Below are 6,818 nucleotides of genomic sequence, written 5' to 3'. Positions count from 1 at the left end.
TGACACTTTACAAGAAGCAGAAAAAAACAACCAGGCAACAGAAACTGAGAGAACCAATATGCCTGATTTAACAAAGACTTCAAAGAAGTCATTATGTTTTAATACTTAAAGTAACCTATGCTTAAAGAAGTAAAATAAGTTATGATGAAAATGTAATCAAATAGAGAATATCAATAAAGAGATAGAACTTATCTATCGCATAGAATTTCTATCGCATAGAAATTCTGGAGTTGAAAAGTACGAACTAAACTAGGGGTGGTGGAAGGGGAGGAGGGCGGGGGGTGGGGGTGAATGGGTGATGGGCACTGAGGGGGGCACTTGACGGGATGAGCACTGGGTGTTATTCTGTAAGTTGGCAAATTGAGCACCAATAAAAAATAAATTTATTATAAAAAATAATAAAAAAGAATAAAGTTAGGAAACTTATAAAAAGAAAAAAAAAACATAACCAAAATGAAAAATTTGTTAGAGGAACTGAACAGTAGATTGGAACTGGCAGAAGAAAGAATTAATGAACTTGAAAATAGATAGTTAGATATTAGTATCTGCAGGACAGAGGAAAAAAATCATGATAAAAAAGAATAGGGCCTTGGTGAAATGTGGGACGCCAATAAAACACACTAAATTATGTATAATGGGAATACTTGAAAGAGAGGAGAGAAAGAAGCAAAAAGAAAAAATTGTGGAAAGAGTGGCTGAAAATTTCCCACATTTGATGGAAAACAGTAATCTACATATCAAAGTTCAGTAAACTACAAAGGATAAACACCAAGAGATCCATATGTAGATATATTATAGTAGAGATGTTGAAATTCAACAAAGAGAAAAATCCTAAAAGCAGCAAGAGAGAAATGATTCATCACATACAAGAAAACCCCAATAAAATAAACAGGTAATTTCTTTCAGAAACAATGGATGCCAGAAGGCAGTGGGATGGCATATTCAAAGTACTGAAAGAAAAAAGAAACTATCAATGAAGAATCCATATCCAGCAAAACTAGCTTTCAGAACTTACGGCAAAATAAAAACATTCTCCAATGAAATGATGTGAAAATTTGTTGCAAGAAGACTCATTTTGTAAGAAATGTTAATTGAGAGTCTTCAGTATGAAAGCAAATGACCCCACAAATTCATTTCAATCCACATGAAAAAAACATACAACACCAGTACAGGTAATTATATAATTATAAAAGGCAATATAAATAAATATTTTTTCTTTATTCTCTTCACTTATTTAAAAAGCAATTGTATAAAAAATACATATACACACACAAAAATATATGTACATGTATATATTCATAAGCACATTATATATAATTGTGCTGCTGGTTTTATATAGAAATGCATTATACTTGACAATAACAGCACAAATTGGGAGGGTGGGAGCAATGTTATATTAGAGAAAGGAAATGGCACTAGATGATAACTCATATCTACAGGAGAAAATGAAGAGAACCAGAAATAGTAAATAAGATTAATAATATAAGTTATATAAATATATATTTGCTTTCCTTCTCAGCTTCTTTAGAAGACACAAATTTATATAAAGTAATAATCATAACAATGCATTCTTGATTTTGTGACATATATAATATATATAATAATGTACAAAAATGGAAAAGAGGGCACACAGCTATATAGGAGTAACATTTCTATTTATCACTGGGATTAAGTTAATATAAATCTGAACTAGGGGGCACCTGAGTGGTTCAGTGGTTGAGCATCTGCCTTTGGCTCAGGTCATAATCATGGGGTTCTGGGATGGAGTCCCACATTGGGCTTTGCCTAAGGAGCCTGCTTCTCCCTCTGCTTATGTCCCTGCCTCTCTCTCTGTGTCTCTCATGAATAAAATCTTTTTAAAAAATCTGAAGTAGGAAGTATGTACAGATGTTCCATAGTTTATATAATCCATGTCCTAATGAAAGATAATTAGGTTCTCTGTGATCAGAACAAATACTTTTTAGGTGAAAATAATAGATACACATACTGAATATTTTTAAGCATAAAGGGAGTTGAATTAGTTATTGCTGCAATAATGCTTCATGACAATAACCCACAAAGTATCAGTGCATGTAACAGTAAACATTTATATTTCTTGTTTGCAGGTTTGTAAGTCAAGAAGTCAACTTGGGTTCAACTGATCTCATTTGGGCTTACCTAGGTTTAGCCACATGCTGTGAGCTGGTGTCAGGTTTTCTGGTATATGTCATCATTCTCATTGGACCAAAAGCTACCCAGGACTACTACTGGGTTGCAGAAGCTTAAGAGGCCAAACCATTAGTATCAACTCTGTTATTATTCCTTTGGTCAAAGTAAGTCACATGACCAACCCCAGTGGAGTAGGGAAATATGCTCCTCTTACTGTAGTGGGAGGTATTCAAAGTCACAAGGTAAAGGGTGTGAATTGACAGTTCTTAAACAGAGGATGTGACAAATTCCAATATACTACATAACAAATAATAGAACATAAGTCTGTGTCTCACTTCACATTGCTGATCATTCACTGTTCGAAAAAACAACCGTGGTTGCCAATTTCTTGAGTATTCATTCAGAAATATCTTTTTATATATGAGTATGTATATAGTGAATCAGTTCATATTAGCAGTTTCAAAAGACATTGCCATAGTGTTCTCCAAAGTGGTCACACTAGTTTATACTTTAGCTAACCAAATGAAAGGGTCTGTTTCTTCACATGCTTGCCAATGGTGTGTGCTATGGAACATTCATTCTTTGCCATTATGGTTTAGTTTACAGTTATTTTCCTATATATAGATGTCCATTTGAAGTTTTAACTGTGTGGTATCTATTCATATCCTTTGCCTACTTTTGTATTGGGTTGTTTTTTTCTAATTGTTTTGTAAGAGCCCTTTGGCTATTAATGAAATTATCACTTTGAGTTGTAATTTTTCTCCCAGTTTATAGTTTGTCTTTTGACTTTTTAAAAATTTTTAAAGATTTATTTATTTATTTGAGAGATGAGAGAGAGAGAGAGAGAGAGAGAGAGAACACAAGCAGGAGGAGGGGCAGAGGGAGAGGGAGATAGAATCTTCAATCTGATTCCACACTGAGCATGGACCCTGATGTGGGACTCAATTCCAGGACCCTGGTATCATGACCTGAGGTGAAATCAAGAATTGGCTACATCAACTGAGCCACCCAGGTGTCTTGTCTTTTGCTTTGCTTATGTCATTTTTTTCTTTGCAGAAATGTTTAATATTTATGTAGTAAAATTTATCAATCCCTTTCCTATGGTTTATGAGTTTTGAGTTTTGTGCAGAAAGGTGCTCCACACCTGAGGAGGTCCACTTCTTGAGATTCTGATTTAACAGATCTGGAATTGGTACCAGGAATCTATAACAAGATGCTAAACCAATACTTTTTGACCATCAGCCAGTTCTAGGAAAGTGAATGAAAATGAATGAATGAAATGTAAGGCGTCTGGTATGTAGTAGGCACTCAAAAACTATTTGTTCTCTTGTCTCACCTTACTATCCTAACAGGCAACTTTGAAATTTGCCTTGGACAAAAAGAATAAAGTTCAGCATATTTTTTGGTTATCTTTAAAAGCTACTTATTTCAATTGTTAACTTCTCAAAGACTTTTGGCTTCAATAAATGGTTATCAGCTCTTCTCACCATTATTCAGTGAATATATATTGAGTGCCCACAATTTACCAAACTCTGTAAAGTTCTGTTCTTAATATTATTAGAAAGATGATGAAACTAACCCTACCCTAGTGGAACATGGGAATTGACTGTCTCTTTAGCAGTAGTGAATGACTTGTGTAAACCATGCCCACACTCTGACCCATTTCTTCATGTAATCAAGAGCAGTTTTGCAGAAAGGTCATCTGTAGGTAGGGATACTAACCATAGTTTGATGTGTAGTTCATAGTCATGAAATAGATTGGGCCTAGTTGGCTTAAACAGATATGACTCCAGCCTTGTTAATTTGGTGCTTGTCATAACAATAGTGATGCCAAATCTCATTATTAGCTCCTTGGGTGATTACACTCACTGCCCTTTTTCCTTTCCTGGGCTAGGCAGACTTGAAAATTTTTCTTGAAAATGCTTCTTTTTTTATTTATGATAGTCATACAGAGAGAAAGAGAGAGAGGCAGAGACACAGGCAGAGGGAGAAGCAGGCTCCATGCACCGGGAGCCTGACGTGGGATTCGATCCCGGGTCTCCAGGATCGCGCCCTGGGCCAAAGGCAGGCGCCAAACTGCTGCGCCACCCAGGGATCCTGAAAATGCTTCTTGATTGTTAATATGTATATGAAATCACTCAAGGATCTTATTAAAGTGAAGATTCTGGGCAGCCCGGGTGGCTCAGCAGTTTAGCGCCTGCCTTTGGCCCAGGGCATGATCCTGGAGACTTGGAATCGAATCCTGCATCGGGCTCCCTGCATGGAGTCTGCTTCTCCCTCTGCCTGTGTCTCTGACTGTCTCTTTCTTTCTCTCTCTGTGTCTCTCATGAATAAATAAATAAAATCTTAAAAAAAATAAAGTGAAGATTCTGATTTAGTAGTTCTGGGAGTGGGGCCCAAGATTCTACATTCCTAACAAGCTCCCAGGTGGTGCACCAGTGCTGCTGGATAACACTTTGAGGAGCAAAGTTCTAGACCATCAAGTTTCACTGAATAGTTTTTGAGAGGTCACTGGTTCCTTCCTCATTTTCTTTGCCTTTTGTTCCTGCTTGGACTCTTTATTCTTACATTCCTTAAATTCTTTGAGATCTCTTCATTTAACCATAAACCAGACTAGTGGGATTAGCCAAACAAGCAACCCTCTTTGGTACGTACCAAGAGCCCTTTTCCCATCCAAAGGAAATTCACTGATATGCTATGGTCCCTTAAATTCCCAGTTATAGAAAGTCTTCTTAAGATCTCTGGTGGAGGGTGATGTCACTCAGGAGAGTAAGGTTGGCAAGCCTAGTTAGTCATTTATCACACTGGAAAACCAACCATTATCATCAGCAGAGAGGACTGGGAGAATGGGAGGTACATAGGAGAGTACCTTTTGATGGGATGGGAGGGGCAGAACTTGGATACATAAAGGCATACTGGGTGTTAGAATGAAGCTGGGTAGAATTGGGTATAGAAAGATGGTGAAGGACGCCTGGGTGGCTCAGTGGTTTAGCGCCTGTCTTCAGCCCAGGGTGTGATCCTGGGGTCCCAGGATCAAGTCCCACATTGGCTCCCTGCTTGGAGCCTGCATATCCCTCTGCCTATGTCTCTGCCTCTCTCTCTCTCTCTCTGCATCTCTCACGAATAAATAAATAAAAATCTTAAAAAAAAGAAAGATGATGGAAGGAGGAATCAACAGGACAGGAAGATAGAGTTTTTGTTTTGTTATGTTTTGTTTTTTAATGTGTTGTCTACTTCACAATTTTCCAAAGGATATTATTGGCTACTATCCTCAATAAGCTCTCTTCACTCCAACTACTAGCTCCTTAACACCCTAATGTAAGTGAGAGCCCTCATGGTTTGGCCAAAAGGACTCGCCCATGAGAGTCCAGTTGCTCAGCTCAGGACTAGGGTCTGAGGGCTTGGTGCTTTGCTAAAGGCTAGACTGGAAGCACCAGGCACCCAACCAGGAAGGTAAGACTGGAGATGGTGGTTTCCTTTGTGTGTGTGTGTGTGTGTGTGTGTGTGTGTGTGTATTCTGTGTTGATGCCCTCACTAGCTGGTTGAAAGCATATGGTATTGAATATTAGTATTATTAATGTAGGTTGGGCTGTCAGCTGGAAGTGGTGAGGTGGACTGGCAGGGGAAGCTTGCAGGCAGAGGGGAGTTTACATGAACTTCATAGTGAAGACGAAGAGAGAATTGGCTGTTTACTTCCTGTCAGAAGAATGGGCTTTTATATGAAAATAAGAGCTGTTACAGAACAACAGAAACTGTAGGATATTTCTCCAGTTTCAAAAATATTGTCCCCTTCCCCTCCTCCCCTGCAGTGCATATGAAACAAACAAAACCTTGGGAGGGAATATTGGTGTGTGCTGAAAGGACTTTTCCTTCCACACCTGACGTCTCTTGATTCCACAATTTAAACCTCAGTTGCAGAAAGAATTTTTCCGTTTTCCAGGATATGATGGGTGAGGTGGCCCACAGGGAAAAAAAAGAATGCATAAACTTGGCACGAGAGGTGAAGGAGGGACCGCAATTTTAATTGTGCACAGGCTCAGGCTTTAAAAATCCAGTGGATGATGGACCGAAGCTAAGCTGACCAAGGAAGAAGGCTGGAAGGGCCCAAGTCTGTGCCAGGTGCCAGGCACAGAGTTCTCAGTTGCTCCCTCTAAGTCCCTTTCTCCATCTCTGGCTCATTGATTCTTTGTAGCCAACACAGAGCGATGTAGCAACCTCAGGGGAATAGCTGGAGAAAGCTCAGAGAAAGACCAATAGGAGCACAGCTCCACAGCAAATGCTTGCCCATAGCGCTCAGCTGACCCGGTAAATGAGCAATTCTGTTAAGTGTGTTAATCAGCAAGGAGCCTATGAGCCGAGTAGAATGCTTTGGAAGATACCTGGAACAGAAACGGGACTCTTCCTCTGCTGTAATTCAGACCTTGTCGGTTTCTGAGTCTCAGTCCGTCTTCTCTATCACTCTTAAAGAGAGGAGCTCCTGGGCCCTGTGACCTTGGAGAACAGATGGTCAGGATTATCTCTGGAGAGCCTCAGGCACGCAGCATGAACAATCACAACCCATGTTCTATCTTCAAGCCCCCTCTCGGGGTCCCAGAACCCTCCTGTTCACTGTATGATGGTCAGGGCTGGAAAACGCTGAGACTTCGGGATTTCTAACGTGGGAAGGGTGG

This window comes from Canis lupus, chromosome X, assembly GCF_048164855.1.
Source record: "Canis lupus baileyi chromosome X, mCanLup2.hap1, whole genome shotgun sequence".
Taxonomy (NCBI): Eukaryota; Metazoa; Chordata; class Mammalia; order Carnivora; family Canidae; genus Canis; species Canis lupus.
Note: the sequence above shows the minus strand (reverse complement) of the source record.